Raw genomic sequence first — 23,567 nt, forward strand, 5'->3', positions numbered from 1 at the left:
CTTGTGTGGGTGGGCCAAAGGCATGTGACTCAGGCTGGGGTGCTTAATTTGTAAAACTTAAATATGACTAAAAACTACTTTTTTCAAAATTCATTTTTGGCGTGTTCTGCTTTGGGGCACCCACACAAGTGAGGTATCCTTTTACTCGGGAGAACAAGGGGAACACAGGGTAGTTGGACTTTTTTGCCGGCACGGCGATCCCGCGCCAAAATGTTTTGGAAAGTGCTATTTTTACCTATTTTTAAGGTTTGCAAGGAGTTCTGGGTAGGAAAACATTGGGGGACCCACACATGCCATACCTCCCTGGACTCTCCCAGGTGTCTAGTTTTCAGAACTGTTTGGGTTTGCTACTTTCCAAAGAATACCACCCAGCCCCGGGCCAAAAACTCAGGTGCCTCCCCCCAAAATCAAAGTTATATTGCTTCAGGGTATTTTATATTCACCACCGTTAGATTTGGACCTTTTCCTGTTGCAGCCACTATGGCTACCCACGCAAGTTGCTAGATTTCTCTAGGTGCTGGCAGAGCTACGGCGCAAAAACAAAAGGTAGTCTTTTAGTCCGAATCGTGCTAAATTTCACTGGGAATTTGAGGTGCCACCATGCTGCGTTTTGCGCTGTTTCATGTCGCAGCCACTATGCCTACCCACGCAAGTGAGGTACCATTTTTTTCGGGAGACCAGGGGGCACGCTGGGTGGGTGGAAATTTGTTGATCCACGCAGATTCCAGAACTTTCCACCACAGAAATGTGAGGAAAATGTGTTTTTTTGGTCAAATTTTTATGTTTGCAAGGGATTCTGGGTAACAAAACCTGGGGGTAGGCAGACGAGTCACCCCATCCTGAATTGCCCTGGGTGTCTAGTTTTCAAAGATGTATAGGGTTGCTAGATTTCCCTGGGTGCTGGCAGAGCTACGGCGCAAAAACAAAAGGTAGTCTTTTTGTTCGAATCGTGCTAAATTTCACTGGGAATTTGAGGTGCGACCATGCTGCGTTTTGCGCTGTTTCATGTCGCAGCCACTATGCCTACCCACGCAAGTGAGGTACCATTTTTTTCGGGAGACCTGGGGGCACGCTGGGTGGGTGGAAATTTGTTGATCCACGCAGATTCCAGAACTTTCCACCACAGAAATGTGAGGAAAATGTGTTTTGTTGGTCAAATTTTTATGTTTGCAAGGGATTCTGGGTAACAAAACCTGGGGGTAGGCAGACGAGTCACCCCATCCTGAATTGCCCTGGTTGTCTAGTTTTCAAAAATGTATAGGGTTGCTAGATTTCCCTAGGTGCTGGCAGAGCTACGGCGCAAAAACAAAAGGTAGTCTTTTTGGCCGAATCGTGCTAAATTTCACTGGGAATTTGAGGTGCGACCATGCTGCGTTTTGCGCTGTTTCATGTCGCAGCCACTATGCCTACCCACGCAAGTGAGGTACCATTTTTTTTGGGAGACCTGGGGGCACGCTGGGTGGGTGGAAATTTGTTGATCCACGCAGATTCCAGAACTTTCCACCACAGAAATGTGAGGAAAATGTGTTTTTTTGGTCAAATTTTTATGTTTGCAAGGGATTCTGGGTAACAAAACCTGGGGGTAGGCAGACGAGTCACCCCATCCTGAATGTCCCTGGGTGTCTAGTTTTCAAAAATGTATAGGGTTGCTAGATTTCCCTAGGTGCTGGCAGAGCTACGGCGCAAAAACAAAAGGTAGTCTTTTTGTCCGAATCGTGCTAAATTTCACTGGGAAATTGAGGTGCGACCATGCTGCGTTTTGCGCTGTTTCATGTCGCAGCCTCTATGCCTACCCACGCAAGTGAGGTACCATTTTTTTTGGGAGACCTGGGGGCATGCTGGGTGGGTGGAAATTTGTTGATCCACGCAGATTCCAGAACTTTCCACCACAGAAATGTGAGGAAAATGTGTTTTTTTGGTCAAATTTTTATGTTTGCAAGGGATTCTGGGTAACAAAACCTGGGGGTAGGCAGACGAGTCACCCCATCCTAAATTTCCCTGGGAGTCTAGTTTTCAAAAATGTATAGGTTTGCTAGGTTTCCCTAGGTGCTGGCTGAGCTACGGCTCAAAAACAAAAGGTAGTCTCTTTGTCCAAAGAACGTAAAATTTCACTGGGAAATTGAGGTGCGACCACGTTGCATTTTGTGCCGTTTCCTGTCGTAGGCACAAGGCCGACCCACACAAGTGAGGTACCGTTTTTATCGGGAGACCTGAGGGAACTCTGGGTGGGTGGAAATTTGTTGATCCACGCAGATTCCAGAACTTTCCACCACAGAAATGTGAGGAAAATGTTTTTATTTTGTCAAAATCTTAGCTTTGCAAGGGATTCTGGGTAACAAAACCAGGTGTTAGGCAGTCGAGTCACCCCATCCTAAATTCCCCTGGGTGTCTACTTTTCAAAAATGTATAGGTTTGCTAGGTTTCCCTAGGTGCCGGCAGAGCTAGGGTGCAAAAACTACAGGTAGGCACTTTGCCAAATAAGGGTCAATTTGTAACTGCAAAATTTAGGTGTGACCACGTTGCATTTTGCGCCGTTTCCTGTCGCAGGCACAAGGCCGACCCACACAAGTGAGGTACCGTTTTTATCGGGACACTTGGGGTAATTCAGATTTGTAAATCAACTGTTATTACCAATTGACCTTTCATGCATTTCTCCCTTTCAATGAAAGACATTGTGTAAAAAAAAAATCTTTATGAAAAATGACCAAGAATTCTCATGCTAGTATGAGTATTCCCAACTTTGAAAATGTGCAATTATATACTGTTTCTGAACTCTATAATTTGTACAGAATTCAGAAATACATAGGTGTCTTTCATACAGATTATTCCATGTATACATTTTCCAAGACAAAGTGCACTATACCCAGTAAATGAAAAAATACCATTGCAAGTTGCTGCTCAGTTTTTGGATCTGGGTTCGTCGGGTTCTTGATGAAACTACAAGTCCTATATATCCCCACAACCAGGAAGGTCTAACGAATGTAAAGGTATATTGCTTTCCAAGAGCTGTCAAAATTAGAAAAAGTTATAGGTGAAAACGTTGAGACAAAAGGCTGTTTTTTTCAACAAAATTTCAAATATTCCAATATCTAACTGTTAGTTTCTATAACGAAACCTTCATGGATTTAGACAAATGACCCCTTTCTGAATTCAGAATTTTGTCTACTTTTCGAAAATGTAAAGCCTTCCAGGATCCATTATTGCTTTCAAACTCATTTCTACCATTAACTGGAAGGAGGTGGAAAGCTCTAAAAATAGCAAAAATAGGCTATGTCCCAGAAAAATGCCAAAACTGAGTGAAAAATTTCGGTTCTTTGACAAAATTCTGTCATTCCCTGAAAGCTGAGAAAATGGAGATTTCAGCCCCACAAACCCTTTTGTGATACCATTTTCAGGGAAAAACCCAGAGGCTTTCATTTGCAGCCCGTTTTTCCCATTTTTCTGAAAAAACAAAAAAATCACTATATTTTGGTTAATTTCTGGGACCCCTCCAAGGGAATCCACAAACCCTGGGCCCCTTTAGAATCCACATGATGTTGGAAGAAAAGGACGCAAATTTGGCGTGGATACCTTATGTGGTCAAAAAGTTACAAGGGCCTAAGCGCGCACTACTCCAAAACGCCAAAAAAAGGCTTAGCACAGGAGGGGAAAAGGCCTAGCAGCGAAGGGGTTAAACCTGGTAATTTGCTTCTCAAATTTTTCTGTATTTAAAATCTGTACATTGTCTTCCACATTACCTTGAATTGCTGTCTCAATTTCTACACTGTCCTCTTTTTCACGAAAATAACAAATCTCAATTTCTTCACAAATCTTCTTCACATCTAATTCAGTTCCATGCAAAAGAGCACGGTTTAATTGTTTAAGCTTAAGTGCTGGACTTTTTGCATAATGCAACATTCTCACTATTTTCCTCATTTTGGTATGATGCACTGCTAACATCCTAAAATAATGAAAAACACTCTGACAGACTTTTCTAGAAAGACAAGCCAGTGAATGGCCTTGCAAACCTGTGATTCCTCTCACTCTGCAAGGATCTAAGTCTTGCAACAACTTCACTTTCTGCTTTATACTTTTCTTACTATATGTACGTAAGAAATTACAAAACAAATCAATTGATTCCTGTCGCACACTACAAATACTACTACACTTCCAAGTGTACACTGGACCCTTAGTACATCTCCCTAAAACTCCATCAGATAACACCTCTTCTGGTTCTCTAGGCACAAGTTTCTCTTTTTCAATCGGACAACCGTCTTTCACTTCATACACTCGACCACTGGTGTCAACTGCATGCACTAAATCATTCTCCTGGAAGTAACTCTCCTCATTAAAAAATGGCTCACAACTTGAACTGTGCATCCATTCTCCAGAAAAAACTTTACAAAAATTAGTCCGATTAATTACTCTTTTCCATCTACTGTTTGATTTGAAAACATCAATTGTCTTGTTAAGTGTCCTAATTCTATTGATTATTAAAATAAATAATTTTTTCTTAAACTTCAAAAGCCTGATCAACAATCTTCTCTACACTTTTCTTTTTCTTATAAAAAGCAGCTCTCTGTTTACCTTTCCTAATGTTTTTTAACAAATTTAAAACCACTCTATTGCGAAACATTCGTCTACGAATGTCTCTAAACTGATTCTGCCTTCTATTCCTATACATATTATTCTCTCCTGCTCCAGTTTTAGGATTCTTTGAAGTTCTCTCCTTCCTTTTCAATTTTACTCTCTCATTTTCTCTTTCTACATGCTGTCCATCATTTTTTTGGGATGTACATATGTTACGTAAAAAAGACTTAGTTGTCTTACCAGGAGCTTGGTTCCTGTTTTTTGAAGTATTTGTTGTGGAAGAGTGCTGTAATTCCGTTGCTGTTTTTGATTTTTCCCGGTCACGTTGTTTCTTTGTCCTTTCCTTTGTGGGCATCTTTGCTTACTCTTCAAATAACGATTTCAATCTGTGTTAAAGAAAAAAGTAGCACATTATAGACCACTATTACCAAACAACAAAGCAATGCCAAAAAGCAAACGATCTATACAGGGTTACAGATCAGGTGAGGATTCTCCAGGGGTGCACAAAAGGTGAGGCCTGTATTGAAGAGTATAGTAGAAGACAGCTCTGTCCACAAGTACAAAGAAGATGAGACCTATGTCTAAGTCCACTGCACTCTTATACACAGGCTTCACCACCTATGCTTCCCGAGAAAGTATTGAGTTATATAGTTATATAGAATTGTATTTTATAAAATTGTGAAGCTCCATGTGAAAGCGTTTGCTTCAGTCTTATTCCTGTTGTGAGGCAGGTGCAAGATTTTGCCTCAGTCTTATCCCTGCTGTGAGGCAGATGATTGTAAATAGGATCTGTGCTGTGTTTCCTAAATGTAATGTCAAAAACGATTTTGGAGAAAATGAATGGTTTTTACATTTTTGATTATAATGTGGCGCAGAGGTTTAAAAAGTGACGCATCTACCTACATGCATCAATTTTTAAATATGGAGCAAAAAGGTACATGTTTGGGCTTTCCTGGGGAGCCTAGGTGGTGAGGCTTGTATCTAAGAGTGCAGTGGACTAGGCTTCCTGAAGCATATCCCTGTCTGCATTCTTAGAGACAGGTGTCAATTTGACTCTTTACAATGATGTTACCTGTGTTTTAAATCAGTGTAGGAAGCATATTGAGTTTGTTTGCATAGAGGAATTGTATTTTGTAAAATTGTGAAGCTCCATAAGAAAGCGTTTGCCTCAGTCTTATTCCTGTTGTGAGGCAGGTGCAAGATTTTGCCTCAGTCTTATCCCTGCTGTGAGGCAGATGATTGTAAATAGGATCTGTGCTGTGTTTCCTAAATGTGATATCAAAAACGATTTTGGGGAAAATAAATGGTTTTTACATTTTTGAGTATAATGTGGCGCAGAGGTTTAAAAAGTGACGCATCTACCTACATGCGTCAATTTTTAAATATGGGGCAAAAAGGTACACAGCACAGATCATATTTACAACCATCTGCCTCACAGCAGGGATAAGACTGAGGCAAAATCTTGCACCTGCCTCACAACAGGAATAAGACTGAGGCAAACGCTTTCACATGAAGCTTCACAATTTTACAAAATACAATTCCTCTATGCAAACAAACTCAATATGCTTCCTACACTGAGTTAACACAGGTAACATCATTGTAAAGAGTCAAATGTATTTCTATTAAACATGCACACATTCTTTATTCCTTTTAAAAAATGTAAAAACCATTTATTTTCCCCAAAATCGTTTTTGACATCACATTTACAAAACACAGCACAGGTCCTATGTAGAAGCATTCCATGTCACGACTAAAACTTCACAATTTTACAAAATACAATTACTCTATGCAGTAAAAACTTTTTACCAAGCATTATCAAAAAGCATGACACAAAGCAACATTAAAAAACCACAATTTGCTTCCAAATCTTCTCCATAGAGTATACAAGTCTCTATGTATATTAAATGGATCATAACTCACCTTTACAAATATTTTAGGAGATTCAGAACAGTGTCAGATACACACATCAATATTTCTTTAGCAGAGCAAAAGGTATGTTCTCCAGACACTGCAAACCATAAAGGCACAGAAAACCTCTAATTCTACACACATATTGCTCATGGTAACCAATCAAATCTCTTCCCTCTGTAATTTCAAACCAACACCCTTCCCCCCCTCAGCCCTTTCTACCTGTTACCATAGCAACTCCCTCCTCACTGAGCTCCCAGGGTTAAAAGTTTATTCTACAATGTTGCAAATCACCTCATCAAGGATGTTTGACCTGCGAATACACCAGCTTTTCTGGTGCAAGGTTTCTTTAAATGACTTTTTTTTAACCATTTAAATTACTTCTTACACAGAACACAATCATGCACCCTAACTTTCAGTTTTCAACTATCTCATTCTACCAATCATTGCTTGTGATTCAAGAGCACTGAAACTCCACAGGTTTTTTTTTGCAAACTCCTATTGTTCCAACTGCCATTTCTTTTCCACACTTCATCCGACTGCATCAGAATCTCCTCTCACCATGTATTCTGTCTGGATTATTGGACATAGCTATATCCACTGGGCTCAAAGGTATGCAGCTACCAGAAATTTTCACAACCTTGACTTACCAAATGTGAAGATTAACTGGATTGGCCACAGAGGATTGAAATGTCACCAATTGATACCATTGGTGAAAACCTTTTTGCATTTGCCACACCCTGACCTTTTAATTGTGTACTGTGGAGGAAATGACTTGGGCACTTTGACTGGGGTAGGTCTGGAAATGCTTATAAAGGACACCTTTGATCAATTGATGGCACTTTTTCCTCAAACTGCCTTGGTATATTCCAATATATGCCAAAGGCAGAAATGGAAGTGGTCCAATCAATTTTGTCCACAATTTGAGAAAGCACGGAAACATGTGAATAAATCTGTTTCTGCTTACATGAGAGACTATGGAATGGGTTCAATATACAATAATAACTTGCCTTACAACATGCAAGATATCTACAGGGAAGATGGTGTGCACTTTTCAGATGAGGGGAATAGAATATTCCTCCTGAATTTAAGACTGTGCATTGGTACCTACTTGTAGGTACCTAAATCAGCCACAGAACCCAAAAGCCCTTTTCAGGGCTACCCTATCTCTGATCACTCCAAATGATTATCTTTTTCTAACTTTTTTCACTATTTTTCACCATAGTACGCTCCCCGGTACGCTTCCCGGTGCGCGTACCGGGCGCTCCCCCCGCGAAAAATAAACTATTTTTTTTTGTTTGCCTATTTGGGCCTCCTAAGACCCCCTCAGAAAACCTAGAGGGTCAAGGAGTGCCTACGATGCCCCCTTATACCCATTCCCAACGTTGTTTGTCCTCCATTTTCTGTCTTAAATCTACCGAAACACAAAATGGAGGACTGCCGTAGCGCTGCCGGTACGCGTACCGGGGCGCGCACCGGGAAGCGCTCTAAAAAAATGTTAAAAGTTAATTTACATAAAAACCACTGGAGACACTTTCACCAAATATAGAATAGCTCATACTACATACCAATCCCTACCATTTTCCCAAATTCGATGGAATTCCATTGAGCCATTTAGCCTGTAGACCTCTCTAAATACCCTGAGGTAAATTACTTCACAAAAACACCTCTGAAGTGTTAGAATTGACAACCAATTAAAATGTTACTTTCATTTTCTATTTTTTTTTTTCTGACATTTGATTGGTTATGTACATGAATGTAAATGAAAAATGAGAGGGAAACACAGCCATTTTGACTACAACGACCTGAGGTACATCTTGAAAGGATTTTCGCATTTTGTCTTCTTCACCTCTCTGTAAAGTAAGTTGATAATTTGTAAGGGGCACTTCAAGTTATTTAAAAAAAATGTTTTCTGATAGTTATTTACTGTCCCTCTGCTATAGTTATAGATAGAGAGAGGCTCCTCTGTTATATTTATGGATTGACTTAGGCTTCTCTGCTATAATTATGAATTTACTTACATTTCTTCACAGGCACTTTTTTATATTTCTACTTCCTGCCTGTTACCATGCACTGCCCAAAGTTAACTTCACTGTTAAAAAATCAAAACTACCTGTCTGAACTTAAACCCAACAGTGCCATATTTCTACTGATTTTTTTTTAATGTAAATTTCAGCACAAAAATGGAAGGAGAACAGAACGTTTCCTTTGAAATTGTCCTAGAGATGAACAATGAGGAAATCATTGAACCCAATGACTTGGAATTCATGGATGAATCACAGGACCATGAACTTCTACAATGTATAGAATCTGTGGATTTGTTAATTCAATATGAGGACGTTTCTGAAAGTCAAATGTTGGAAGTTATGTTCACTCAAAAAGAGGACATTTCGGACAGTCAAATGTTAGACGTTCTATCAAATTTTGAAAATGAATCTCAAAAATAAATTTATATTTAATAATTCTAAAATTGTTTGAGACATTATTCATTTTTATATGTAAATCTTAAACTACTACCAAATTGATTATAATGTAAAGTCAAACTCATAGTATACTGTGCAACTTTTTTGTTTTACATAGTAATTTTGCTCATAGATACTTCCTTTCTGCCACTATATTATCTCCAAAGTGTATTTGACATCTCTTTTTTATCTCCTGCCTCCATGTTCTTTATGTTTTCCTGACAGACTATGGTATGAATTCCATATACCACAATAACTTCTATAACAACATGCAAATTATCTACAGAGTAAAAGGTGTACATTGAATTTAAGACTCTGCATTGGTACCTACATGTTGGTAATTAAATCACCCACACAACACAACAACTCTATTCAGAGATACCCTACCTCTAAGCACTTTAAATTATTATTTTAGTGTTTCACTGAGTTTTCCCCATGTGTGGGGGTGGGGGAGGTGTGTGTGGGGGATGTGCGGGGTGTGTCTGTGAGGTGTGTATGTGTGTGTGTGTGTGTCTGGGGGGATGAGGTGTATATCTGTGTGGGGTATGTGGGTGTGGGTGGGGATGTGGGTGTGTAAAGTGTGTGTGTGGGTGTGGGTGTGGGTGTGTGGGGTGTTTCAGTGTAGGTGGAAGTGTGGGTGTGTGAGGTGTGTTTGGGGTGTGTGTGGGTATGGGGAGTATGTGTATAGGAAGTGTGTGTATGTGTGGGATGTGTGGATGTGTCTGTGAGGTGTGCGTGTGTGTGTGGGGGGAGGTGTGTGGGATGTGTGAGGTGTGTCTGTGAGGTATCTGTGTGTGCATGTGTGTGTGTTGGGGGGTGAGGTGTGTGTGTGTGTGTCTGGGTGTGTGGGATGTGTGGTTGTGGGTTTGGATGTGTAAGGTGTCGGTGTAGGGCTGTGGGGTGTTTGGGTGTGGGTGGAGGTGTGCGTGTGTGAGGTGTGTGTGGGGAGTGTGTGACTGTGGGTGTAGGGTTGTGTGCATGTGGGTGTGTGTGGGACGTACTTGTAGGTACCTAAAACAGCCACAGAACCCAAAAGCTCTTTTCAGAGCTACCCTACCTGTAATCACTCAAAATGATTATTTTACACTATTATTTTCACTATTTTTCACCAAAGTACGCTCCCTGGTACGCTCCCCGGTGCGCATACCGGGCGCTCCCCCGCGAAAATCGAACCCTTTAATGGCCCCACATCAAACCTAGAGGGTCAGGGGGGGTGTACCCTGCCCCCTTTTCATTATTTTCCCTTTTGTTTTTACCACCTCTTGTGTCTCGATCCTACCGAGACACAAGATGGCGGCCGCTGCGAACTGTTTCAAATGTTTACAGACACCCGAGAGCCAATCAGCTTCCCGTGCGCAGGTCGCGTGGCGCGCCCGGAGCGCTTCCCGGTACCCGCACCGGGGCGCGCTTACAGATATATAAATTTTTTTGAACCTAAATTACTCAAAATCCTCTGGACCACATATCTTGAGACATAGCAAAGGCACATCGGGCTACCAGTCCCTACAATTTTGCCAAGTTTGGTGAAAATCCATTCAGCCGTTCGAGCTAAAAGTGCAACAGACCGCCCTATGGAAATTAACATGGGGAAAACACGTTTTGGGACCCCCTTTTATCTCGGTCCCCGCTTGACGAATCCCCCCCACACTTTCAGGGAAGGAGCGGAGCGCCGCGAGGCAAAGTTGCTGAAAAATTCAGGCTGATTCCTCAACCGGCGCCAAAGTTATTCCAAATAGAATGTTGCGATTTCCCTATGGAAATCGATCCTAACTATAACTACCTACTGGCGACCGCCAGTAGGTAATATATATATATATATATATATATATATATATATATATATATACATATATCTATATATATATATATATATATATATATACACACACAGACACACACACACTAAAATTAGGGCTTCAAACACAAATAACATAGTAATGTTGTGGTGTTGTGTAATTATAATGTGTTTAAAAATTCCCACAATAATTATTCTATGTAATTTATCAAAAACAGACACTTCACTAGACATGTTTTATGTTCATTGTAGACAGCAAGGCAATATGTGCTGGTTAAATTATTCTAACCACGTTTGGTAGGCCACACAAAGCATACAAATCTCCCTTCACATAGGCAACATCCACATTTTGTGTTAACTGTATGAAGCTGTTGATGTGTTTCATTATTGAAGAAAGAACCTTTGTAGCACACAACTTAAAGTTGGTAGTGACATTCCACCAGATATTGCAATTGTGTATTGGAATGATCCTGTGACCACAAAAGGGAGTACTGCCATTATTTTGACTAATGGGATTCCTACTGTGAGGCAGAAGATTTGGCTCCAGGTGATAACAAAAATCAATAAGAGTTTGCCTATTTAATCAGAAATTTTGATCATATCCCATTCTTCCATTGTTTCAAAGTCTGGAACAGTAAACAAAAATATTGCGAGAAATTTCAGGATTAAGCATGGGTTCTAATGTTTTAGAAAAATATGAAGAAGAAATATTTTTTCAAATGTACGCAAATAATAGTTTTTGATTTGTGGTTTTTACACTTTTTGGAAATTAATAAAAATTGTGAAAAACATTACCTACATGGAATATTTTAATGAATAAACAATCTTTCCAAATTTAACTTTGTAAAATGTATGATGGATCCACCAAAAAGTGAACAAATAGAGATAAGAAATATAACACCTGTCTTTGAATTATTTTTCGGAAATTTTGTTCAACAAAAACAAATAAACTAAAACAGGATGGGAACAAAAAAACAAACAAAAAAATATAAAAGTCAATCATGGTGAATGGGACTATTACTAAAGATCCCAATTTGTTTGAAAGCCAATGTACAACATACAATTGGCATCAAAAAGGTACATGTGTCTAGAAACTAAACTAGAGAGTGAATGATAGACACACACTGGAGGAAATTAGGTTCTGCGTCTCTTGCTGGTGATGGTGTAGGTCTTGCAATTTTCTCCTGGTGGTCCAGACGAATGTCCCCTTCTGTGGATTGCTGGATCTATAGTTGAAGGGACTGAAGTTGGTGTAGGTGCGTCCTCATATTGGGGAAAACATGGCGGCCGCTTGTTAGAGCGGCGCGCTCGTCCTTTGACGGAGGCTCCTGTTAACATGCCCCCGTACATCTGCTAATCGCACTGGTCGGGGGCGAGCGGCGGAAATGGCAAGCTAGGAAGCAAGGACGCTGTCAAACTATCGGAGAACTTTGAAAACCCTACCCGGAGGAACGAAGACGGGTTGAAACAGGACCGGCAAGTGGGGAAGAGTAAGCACCAGCCTGCAGGCGGGGCTCTGAGGGCTCCGGAGCACTGTGCTCGGCGCTCGGCTCTGCTCCTCCAGAAAGCAGCGAGGACCAAAAGAGAGGCGGCTTGAAAGCGGAGGGTGAGACGGCTCGGAGGAGATCTGGACCGGGCTCGGGTAGCTGTGTGCGTGCTGAGCAAGGAGACAAGCGGGAACTGGGATCCTCTGAGCTTTTTGCCTTGGAGTAGGATCTCGAGCGGATTTTCGAGTTTGATAGCGTGGAGGCAGATTGAGCTGCCGGGAACAAGCGCTTAATTAAGGACAACAGTGTACAGAGCTGTCGATGTGCTGGGGGCAGGTTTTCCTTCCTGCACCCTACCGCTGGGGGGACGCAGCTGTGGAGCTGCGAAGAAGCAGAAGGGCAGCAGTGCACAGCGTTTCTGCAAATGGAGTGACAACAGGCAATTGGTGCGGTAAGGGGGTCCAGCAGGGGGGAAAAGTGTCGAGTGCTTCGAGCGCATTAAGGGGTGAGGTCCAACCTCCTGTCACGCGGGGTCCTACAGATATACAACACTTTTCGCAGTCCCCAGCCCTATTACCCAGAGTTTTCAGATTTAAGGGGCAATCACAAGCTCCCAGCCAGGCATCCAGTGCGCCTCCATACATAAATAATACCAGAACCCTGGGGAAGCGGAAGGCAAAGGGGAAAGGGAAAGGAAGTAACAAAGATAAGGACTCTGCTGCTGCCCCTGTAAGTCCCAGCGACACAGGCCAACCACAGGTATCCGAAAGAAGCCCAGAAGAACAGCCCCTTACGGAGTCAGAGCTGGACTCTGAGTTTGAGCTAGTAACTGAGAACCCGCAACCCCCAGCCACAAGAGAGCTGAGAAGAGGGAAGGGATACCAGTCAGTTACACTGGCCCAAAGGAGTTACCGCATAAGGCAAGTCAGAGCAAAGGAGATTGCAGAACAAAAGCTAGTAAAAAACTCCGAATCACACCTTCACTGAAGTCTTATTTCAAGGTCCTGCCCCAGGTTTTAAACATAAATCAAGACCCTCAAAAATCTGCTGGCCCTCAAATGGCTTCCTCAGTAGTAAACGTTATTGAACCCACAACTATCTTCACAACTATACACAGCAACTTGGGAGGGACTGAGGAAACAACAAGGACAGAGGAGCCAGCTAGCAGTGTAAAGAAGGGGGATCGAGTAGAGCAAGCGGGTAATGCAATATCTCCTCTGGACCAACAAGTCTCTACCCCTGCGGTAGGAAGCGAGATAAAAGAGCTGGGTCAATGTAGTGGGCACTGTGAAGATAATGACGACACCCTCCAAGCCATACTTCTTAGTATGAGGCAAGAGATCAGAAACGGGTTTGAGGAGTCGAAAAAATGCTTCGAGGAATCGAGACAAACTCAATCAGAGATCCGCACAATGTGCGAAAACTTAGAATCCAAGGTAGATGGTCTCTCACTAAGAACTGGAGGCCTAGAGGACTCTGTTGACGAGCTTAAGGCAAAATTGGAGTGCGCTGAGGCGAGGATTCAGACACTACGACAGGAAGGAAACACAGTTAAAGAGAGAGTAGAGTCTCTCGAAAATTTCTCTAGAAGGAATAACCTGAGACTTCTAAAAATCCCGGAGGGAAAAGAAGGAGGTGACTTAAAGAACTTTGTAGCAACTATACTAAAAGACTCTCTAAATCTTGATGACCCCTTGGCTGAGATCGAAACAGATATCCAGAGGGTACACCGAGACCCATTCCGTCTTAAATCAGGCAGAGATAAACCAAGGAAGATCCTGGTGAACTTCCTGACTTACTCACTGAAGGAAAAGATTCTGAATCTAGCCCTGAAAGCCAAGACCTTGAAAACCTTAGACTTCTCTTTCAATGTGAGGTCCGACCTGTCTAAAACCACACTCGATAGGCAATGGGAATTAGGGCAACGGATGGAGAAGTTCAGAAGCATAGGAGATACCGTGCAAATGAGATTCCCTGCCTTCCTAAGGATAATGTACAACAATAAAATGTACAATGTTAAATCTCCTCTTGAAGCGGATGAGCTACTAGCCACTATTAGTAACCACGCAAACTCTCCAGATCTGTTTAAAAAAAAAAAAAAAAAAAAGTGGGGAGGAATCGGTAGAAGCTCCTCTTTTCAAAAAGAAAACAAAAAGGGAAATAAAACAGAGGGGGAAAAAAAAAAAAATTATGGAGGAAGAAGTCACGAGTGCTTGGCTGAGGGAGTAAAAAAAAAATTTAAAAAAAAGGGAACAAAAAGAAAGGGGTAGGGAAAAGTAAAAGAGGGGGAAAAAAAGGGAAGAAGGGGGGAAAGGATAGTAAAAAAAAAAAAATGGTGAAATAAAGGATAAATGAAATAAATAAATAAAGGGGGAATGAAAAAATAACACATAAATTCTTCTCTAAAAGATAGGAACCCAAAACTATATTTGTGATATATAACATAAAACGTTTATTAATATGGGAATTTCACTATGGATTTTAATCCCCTGTTCAACTCACTGTCTGAAGTCCTGCGTTAAATTAGGCGGTAAAGGGGCCTATCCAAGATTCCTAGATTTGCGCCCAAAATTACCTAGGCAACTCAAGGTTTACCATCAGTTACAATAAGTGGGAATATAAGTAGCAAATAAAAGTTCAAAGCTACAATTTTACTAATCGCTAAGTGTCATTATCTATATATATATTGAGAAGACCAATAATAGCGATATCAGGGCATGGAGCAGGGACACGTCAAAGACGACAAGCTGGCAATACACCATGCCAGAGTAAGTTGGGGGGGGTTTCCAGGGGTGGGAAAGGGAAAGCAAAAAATAAAAGTCCTCATAAACCGAATTTTACACCCATGATGAAAATCGATCTAATGTTCTTCTCAAAGCCGCTATCTGATCAAAACAGACATAGATTTAGCCAGCAACTGGTAACCATGCGAAGAAAGAAAAAAAAAATAAAAGGGTGTCAGAGCGGAGGAGGGGAAACCCATGCTGATAGAGTCTAGAATCAATGTCAGATATTAAATTCATATCCTGGAACGTAAATGGCCTGCGGGTAAAGGCGAGGAGAAATAGAATTTTACAGTATTTATGAGACTCACCTGCGCAGATCATTGCGATTCAGGAAACACATTTAAATCAACAAGAGATTTCTGATATACTTAAAAATGTTAAATGGGTTGACAAATTCGTCAGCACGGACCATAATGCCAGTATCCGGGGTACCGCCATCATTTTTAAAAAAGCGGCAAGGGTCCAGATCAAGGACTGGAAAACAGATGCGAGTGGCAGATGGCTGATAGTTAATGCCCAACTACATTGGAAGAGTTTTACCATTACTAGTTATTATGGACCTAACCAGGACGATCCTTCCTACCTCAATATCCTGCAGAATCACCTGATTACTTGTCCTGACCCCATAATTTGGGTGGGCGATTTCAATCTTGTCCTAGATCCAAAATTGGACAAATCCCCAACTTCTAGGGCAGTACCACATAGCAACATGAGGGACACACTTCTCAGATGTATCTCGAACCTTGGCTTGAATGACTTATGGAGACAAAGAGCCGGCAAAACCATCGGAGTCTCTTTTCACAACTACAAATACAGACACAAATCACGAATCGACTATGCCTTATTCAGTATCTCCCTTAAAGACCAGGTCAAAAACATAACATACCTGCCACTGCATCTTTCAGACCACTCTGCCATTCTTTTTTCGCTAAAACTTGAGCAGAAAGTTACTCATCCATCTTGGTCTTTTGACCGAACAATTTTACTGGAGGAAGAGGAGAAGGACTACCTGGTACATGAAACTGCCTCCTTCTTAGAGCAAAACTTAGGCTCTGCCTCTTTGGTAATGGTATGGGAGGCCTGGAAAGCATTTATTAGGGGCAGCATTATTGGTAGGGCCTCTTACAGGAGAAAGAAATATGGGGAGGCAATTCTTCATATAGAGCAAGAACTGACCTGCTTGGAGTTATCAGATCAGGCCCCCTCGGATAATCAAGAGGAGAAAATAGAACTAAAGGGGAAGTTAGATACATTATTGCAAGAAAGGCTAAATAAAAGATGGCAGGCTAGCAAACTTGCGCATTTTGATTATGGAGAATCTGCTGGGAAATTGCTGGCCTGGAAAATAAAAGCCGACCAGTCCAGAAATTTTATTAAAGAAGTGAGGGTTGATGGGGAAGCCACTAGTAGACTAACAGATACGGACATTGGCGAAGCCTTTAGTGAGTTCTTCCGGTCTATATATACAGAGGAACTCAATGCTAATGCAGATGAAAGAAATGAATGGCTGGACAACATAACTCTTCCGGAACTGAATAACGCCCAAATTGAAAATATAGACAAAGAAATAACGGAACTAGAGGTCGGTAATAATATTAAACAATTGACACAGGGCAAGGCTGCGGGACCGGACGGTCTCCCAGGAGAATTATATAGGGCTCTCACTCCCATCCTCATTCCAGTCCTTACGAATCTTTTTAATGACATATTGATCAGAGGGGAGTTACCACCAAGCTCTTGGGGGGAAGCTAATATAGTCTTAATATTAAAACCAGGTAAGGACCCAGTCGAATGTGGATCATATCGCCCAATCTCGCTTCTCAATACCGATTATAAAATCTTCACTTCAATTTTGGCAGCGAGACTGGGAAGCGAGATTGGATCAAATATCCACCCTGATCAAAAGGGTTTCATTAGAGGACGGCAATTGGCCGATTTAACTTATGACCTGGTGGGAGCCGCGGATATCAATCAATCAATCAATCAAGACATTTGTATAGCGCACTACTCACCCGTAGGGTCTCAAGACGCTGGGAGGGGGGGGTGCCGCTACTGCTCGAACAGCCAGGTCTTGAGCTTCTTCCTGAAGGCGAGGTGGTCTTGGGTCAGGCGCAGGTCGGTCGGGAGGGAATTCCAGGTCTTGGCGGCCAGGTAGGAGAAGGACCTTCCTCCTGTTGTCGCTCTTCGGATGCGTGGGACATCGGCGAGGGCGTGGCTGGTTGATCTGAGGTGGCGCTTGGGAGCGTAGAAGTTGATTCGGTTGTTGAGGTAGCTCGGGCCTTGGTCGTGTAGGGCTTTGTGTGCGTGGGTGAGGAGACGGAAGGTGATTCTTTTCTTGACGGGGAGCCAGTGCAGGTCTCTCAGATGTCCTGAGATGTGGCTGTTTCGTGGGAGGTCGAGGATGAGTCTGGCTGAGGCGTTCTGTATCCGCTGGAGTCTCTTCTGGAGCTTGGCGGTTGTTCCGGCGTAGAGGGCGTTGCCGTAGTCCAGTCGGCTGGTGACGAGGGCCTGGGTGACGGTCTTCCTGGTCTCGGTGGGGATCCACCAGAAGATCTTCCGTAGCATGCGTAGGATGTTGAAGCATGATGAGGAGACGGCGTTGACTTGTCTGGTCATGGAGAGGGAGGAGTCCAGGATGAAGCCCAGGTTGCGTGCGTGGTCCGTTGGTTTGGGTGCAGTGCCCAGGGCGGGGGGCCACCAGGAGTCGTCCCAGGCGGAGGGCGAGGAGCCCAGGATGAGGACCTCCGTCTTGTCTGAGTTCAGTTTCAGGCGGCTGGTAGTCATCCACTCGGCTACATCTCTCATCCCTTCGTGCAGGTTGGTTCTGGCGGCGGCGGGGTCGTTGGTCAGGGAGAGGATCAGCTGGGTGTCGTCGGCGTAGGAGATTATGTTGAGGTTGTGTTTGCGTGCGATGGCCGCGAGGGGGCTCATGTAGACGTTGAAGAGGGTGGGGCTCAGCGAGGATCCTTGGGGGACGCCGCAGATGACTTCGGTGGCCTCTGACTTGTACGGTGGTAGGCGGACTCTCTGTGTTCTTCCGTCGAGGAAGGAGGTGATCCATTCCAGTGCCTTCTCCTGGATTCCGATGTTGCCGAGGCGCTGTACTAGGGTGCGGTGGCAGACAGTGTCGAACGCCGCGGAGAGGTCAAGGAGGATGAGAGCCGCTGTTTCTCCGTTGTCCATCAGGGTTCGGATGTCATCGGTGGCAGCGATGAGGGCGGTCTCGGTGCTGTGGTTGGCTCGGAAGCCAGACTGTGAGGGGTCGAGGGATCCATTTGTCTCGAGGAAGGCGGCCAGCTGTTTGTTGACGGTCTTTTCGATGACTTTGGCCGGGAACGGGAGGAGCGAGATGGGACGGTAATTCTTGAGTTCGGTGGGGTCCGCTGTAGGTTTCTTGAGTAGAGCGCTGAGTTCCGTGTGCTTCCAGCTCTCCGGGAAGGTGGCGGTGTCGAAGGAGGTGTTGATGATGTCCCGCAGGTGGGGTGCGATGACCACGTCGGCCTTGTTGAAGACGTGATGAGGGCAGGGGTCGGTTGGAGATCCGGAGTGGATGAAGTTCATAGTGCGGATGGTGTCTTCGGTGCTGATCGGAGTCCAGGCGCGGAGGGTGGTGGTGGGTGGCGTTGCTGTGATCGTGGCGTGCGTCGGTTGGATGCTGAAACTGTTGTGTATGTCCGCGATCTTGTTGTGGAAGTAGGAGGCGAGGGAGTTGCAGAGGTCTTGTGAAGGGGTGATGTCGTTGTTTCCGGCGTTGGGGTTGGAGAGCTCTTTCACGATGTTGAAGAGTTCCTTGCAGTTGTGTGCGTTGTTGTCTAGCCGGTCCTTGTAGGCATTTTTCTTGGTGGCGCGGATCAGTTGGTGGTGTTTCCGTGTGGCGAGCTTGAGGTTGGTCATGTTGTCCATTGTTGGTTCCCTTCTCCACACTTTCTCGAGGGCTCGGCAGTTCTTCTTGGAGCTCTTGAGTTCGTCGGTGAACCATGGGGCTTTTCTGCTGCCAGGTCTGCTGGGCGGGGTCCTCAGAGGGGCGAGTTCGTCCGCGCAGTTGCTGATCCACTTAGTGAGGTTGTCGGCGGCCTGGCTGGGGTTCGCTGAGCCGGCGGGGGGGTGCTGGCTCAGGGAGGCGGTGAGCTGGTCGGCTGTGATCTTGTTCCAGCTTCTTCGGGCAACCTGTTGCTGGTGGTGGTGGATCGTCGTTCTTTTGAAGGTGAAGTGGACGCAGCTGTGGTCCGTCCAGTGGAGCCCTGTGGCGTGGCTGAAGGCGATGACTTTGCTGGATGAGAAGACGGCGTCGAGTGTGTGTCCGGCGAGGTGGGTGGGGGATGTCACCAGCTGCTTGAGTCCGAGGTTGGCGAGGTTGTCGAGCAGGGTGATGGTGTTGCGGTCGCTGTTGTTCTCCAGGTGGAAGTTGAGGTCCCCCAGGAGGATGTAGTCGGCGGAGGGGAGGGCATGCGGGCTGATGAAGTCGGCGATGTCCTCGCTGAATCGCGTGCGTGGTCCTGGGGGTCGGTAGATCAGGGTGCCTCTGAGGGTTGTTCTGGGGTCCGTGTGGATCTGGAAGTGCAGGTGTTCGGCGGTGGTTAGGGTGTCGTCGGTGTTGGTCGTGATGCGGATGGTGTCTCTGTGGATGATGGCGATGCCTCCTCCCGTCTGGTTGGCGGTGCGGTCCCCCCGTGTGATCTTGTAGCCTTCAACCTTCGGCTTACCCTTAGCTATCATGACTCTAGACGCCACAAAAGAGTTCGATAGAGTAAACTGGGAATATTTAAACATAATAATGAAAAAATTTCATCTTGGTCCCAAAATTTGTAGGGCTATAGGCCTAATATACAATAACCCCAGAGCTTCCCTACTAATAAATGGTCTACGAACAACCCCTTTTAAAATTAGCCGAGGAACAAGGCAGGGTTGCCCCTTATCCCCCCTTCTTTTTAATTTATACGTAGAACCATTTGCACAATCCATCAGGGAGGATATTAACATTCCACACTTTACTTTTTCGGGCTGGGATAAGAAGCTCGGTCTCTATGCCGACGATATACTCATCTATACAACCGACCCTGCATTGGCATTTCCCATAATTAAAAAGAAAGCGGAGGAGTTTGGCAAATTCTCGGGGTATGAGATAAATGCAGCGAAAACGGAGATAATGGTCTGGAACATTCATAATCTTCAACTCCCGGTAAAATCTTCAATGAGGTATTTGGGAGTTACAATAACTAAAGACTTGGAACATCTGGCTCAAAACAACTGAGCCCGGATTACCCGCGAATCCCAATCCCTGATGAAGGCTTGGTCCTTTCTCCCACTTACCATCTATGGGAGAACCAGTTTGATAAAAATGACTATCCTCCCGAAATTTACATTCATTTTCAACTCCATCCCGCTGACTTTTGACACCAAGCAGCTTGCAAAATCTCAGCAATATATTAACTCATTTATTTGGGGGTATAAATCCAGCAGACTGGCCTGGAAAAAACTGAGAAGGAGAAGAGAAAAAGGGGGGCTTGCACTGCCAGACCTTCAATACTATGCCTGGGCCTTTCATTTGACCCATTTCAGGATGCTACTCAAGACCCCCTTGGGAAATGCAAATGGTTTTATGTATAAAGCAATGCTATTGGGTTCGGACCTGCCAGTGAACGGTTTTCTTTTCAAGTTTGGCCACCAGAAGTTCTTTAAAAAAATTAGGCTGAAGTCATTACTGGGAACCATAAAAGAATGGACTCAAATTAAATCTAAGGCCGGGATAGGATATTTTTCTAAACATGCTCCGATTTGGGACTTACCTGGGCTATCATCACAAGAAGCCAGCGTGGTTAAAAGAGTCCTACTGGATGCCGGAATAACACAATGGGGGGAACTGCTGGTAGAAGGATCAATTTTGAAATGGGATACTTTTAAGCTTAGGGTAACATCATCACTTTCTTAGATTGTACACTTACAATTGGCCAGCTGGCTTCGGACTCAAACTAAGAAGAAAGCAATGATGGGAGAATATAGTACTCTAGAAAGCACCCTAGTGGAGAGACCTGTGGGAAGAAAGGAAGTTGCACTCTTCTACTGGCACATCATAGAGGATGAAGAGCGTGACCTCAACTTCCCGGAAAAACTCTGGGGCGCAGAGGGAGAACTAGATATGAAGGTTATTTGGGAGGAATCTTTTACCCTCCTTTATAAAATCATCAAGCCAGCATGGCTGAGGCGCAATCACTTTTTCACGCTTCACCGAGCATACTACTCTCCCAAAAGGCTCTCGAAATTTCAACCCGGGAAGTGTTGTAGCAAATGCTCCTTTCCAGCAGCTTCAGACCTCCATATGTTCTGTGAGTGCCCGAACATTGCCACCTTTTGGCAAGAAGTCATGACAACACTTGAATCTATTCTCAGATCATCCATCCCGTTCACATGGTCTTTAATCATCTTCGGCCTAAATAATAACATCAAGGGAGTAGAGAGAGAGTTCCTATTCTATGCCATCCTTCTAGCAAGAAGGGAAATCTGTAAAAACTGGGTTAACATAAACCCTCCAACCCACGCAGAGTGGCTATCTTCACTATATGCTACATCGAGGGTCGACCTATCCAGAACATGTAACCCCCGATCTTTGAGATTTTGGGACCTTTTGATTAATTGGAGAAAGGACAGTTAGCCAACCCGGGGTTTTTTTTTTTTTTTTTTTTTTCCCCGGGTCCGATGATTAGGCCTAAAATCTCCTTGTCCACAGGGAAGCATCCCAGGTCGTATAGTCACTGGACAACTGGCCAAACTGGCCCGAAGGGAGAGTGCTCTTCCATGCTTGGCTGGGGATGTCGGACCTGACTCTCTGGGTACCGGGAGCCTAGGATTAGGCTTCTCGGTGCTACAGGGGGGTCGGGCCTCGTGTCTATGCGGCTAAAAGCACACTCGGATCGATCACTTGGCTCATGAGGACAAAAAAAAAAAAAAAAAAAGAGTTTGCCTATTTAATCAGAAATTTTGATCATATCCCATTCTTCCATTGTTTCAAAGTCTGGAACAGTAAACAAAAATATTGCAAGAAATTTCAGGATTAAGCATGGGTTCTAATGTTTTAGAAAAATATGAAGAAGAAATATTTTTTCAAATGTACGCAAATAATAGTTTTTGATTTGTTGTTTTTGCACTTTTTGGAAATTAATAAAAATTGTGAACAACATTACCTACATGGAATATTTTAATGAATAAACAATCTTTCCAAATTTAACTTTGTAAAATGTATGATGGATCCACCAAAAAGTGAACAAATAGAGATAAGAAATATAACACCTGTCTTTGAATTATTTTTCGGAAATTTTGTTCAACAAAAACAAACTAAAACAGGATGGGAACAAAAAAACAAACAAAAAAATATAAAAGTCAATCATGGTGAATGGGACTATTACTAAAGATCCCAATTTGTTTGAAAGCCAATGTACAACATACAACTGGCATCAAAAAGGTACATGTGTCTAGAAACTAAACTAGAGAGTGAATGATAGACACACACTGGAGGAAATTAGGTTCTGCGTCTCTTGCTGGTGATGGTGTAGGTCTTGCAATTTTCTCCTGGTGGTCCAGACGAATGTCCCCTTCTGTGGATTGCTGGATCTATAGTTGAAGGGACTGAAGTTGGTGTAGGTGCGTCCTCATGTGGCAGGGCCTCGCTTTTTGATTCTGAGGCGGCTGTAGTGAGCTCAGATGTTGTTGGGCCACAGAAAGTTGAAGATGTTGCTGGAAAATTCCAGTACATATGAGTAAAACAATCCTGAAGCACCCTAGCCAGGGAGCCCAAATTCGGGTTTAGATTTTCCATCTGGACATTGTGCGCCCTCTGCAATTGCTTAATCTCCAGGAACTCTGCAAGGACCTGGTCCATCATGTCTTGGGACTGAAGAAAGGGTCCCAAGACATTGTTGATGGTGACATTGGTCACAATGAACCCAATGGCCTTATTTTGCTGGTCGACAGATTCCCTCTAACGACCCCAACCCCCTACTACCCTGTGCCTTTGACCCAGTGTTGCCCATCTCACTGGGTCTTGGCTGGTCTGGAGGTGGTGGTGGAATTGGATCAACAGCAGCCAGGAATGGGGAACAGTTTAAAATGCACACAAAACTACTTCTAAAAAGCAGGTAAAATTATGTCCTGAAATGGAACAAAATTAAGAAGTATACATAAAATTTAGCAAACATTCAACACAACACAGAAGTCAGGTGAAATACAATATAAACCATTCCAAGGCATAGCACGGCAGAAATCTGAATATTAAAATACTTAGAAGTATAAAGACCATTAGTTATCATAAAAACATTGCAAAGAACATTTATTATCAAAATAACTTATATACAGCACACAACCCTTTTGATGTGCAAAACAAATAACCTTCATTCAATAAAATAACTAGTAAGTGACAACATACAAAATTAAACAAAACAATTACATTTTAAAACAGCATAAATTGGAGATTGATAATAATATAATTGCAATATTATTTTCACAAATTAAAAAAAAGCATAATGGTAGTTGTAGTCTTTTCAATTACACATTAGCACATTAACAACAC

The sequence above is a fragment of the Lissotriton helveticus genome, chromosome 3_1 (genome assembly GCF_964261635.1).
Source record: "Lissotriton helveticus chromosome 3_1, aLisHel1.1, whole genome shotgun sequence".
NCBI classification, from domain to species: Eukaryota; Metazoa; Chordata; class Amphibia; order Caudata; family Salamandridae; genus Lissotriton; species Lissotriton helveticus.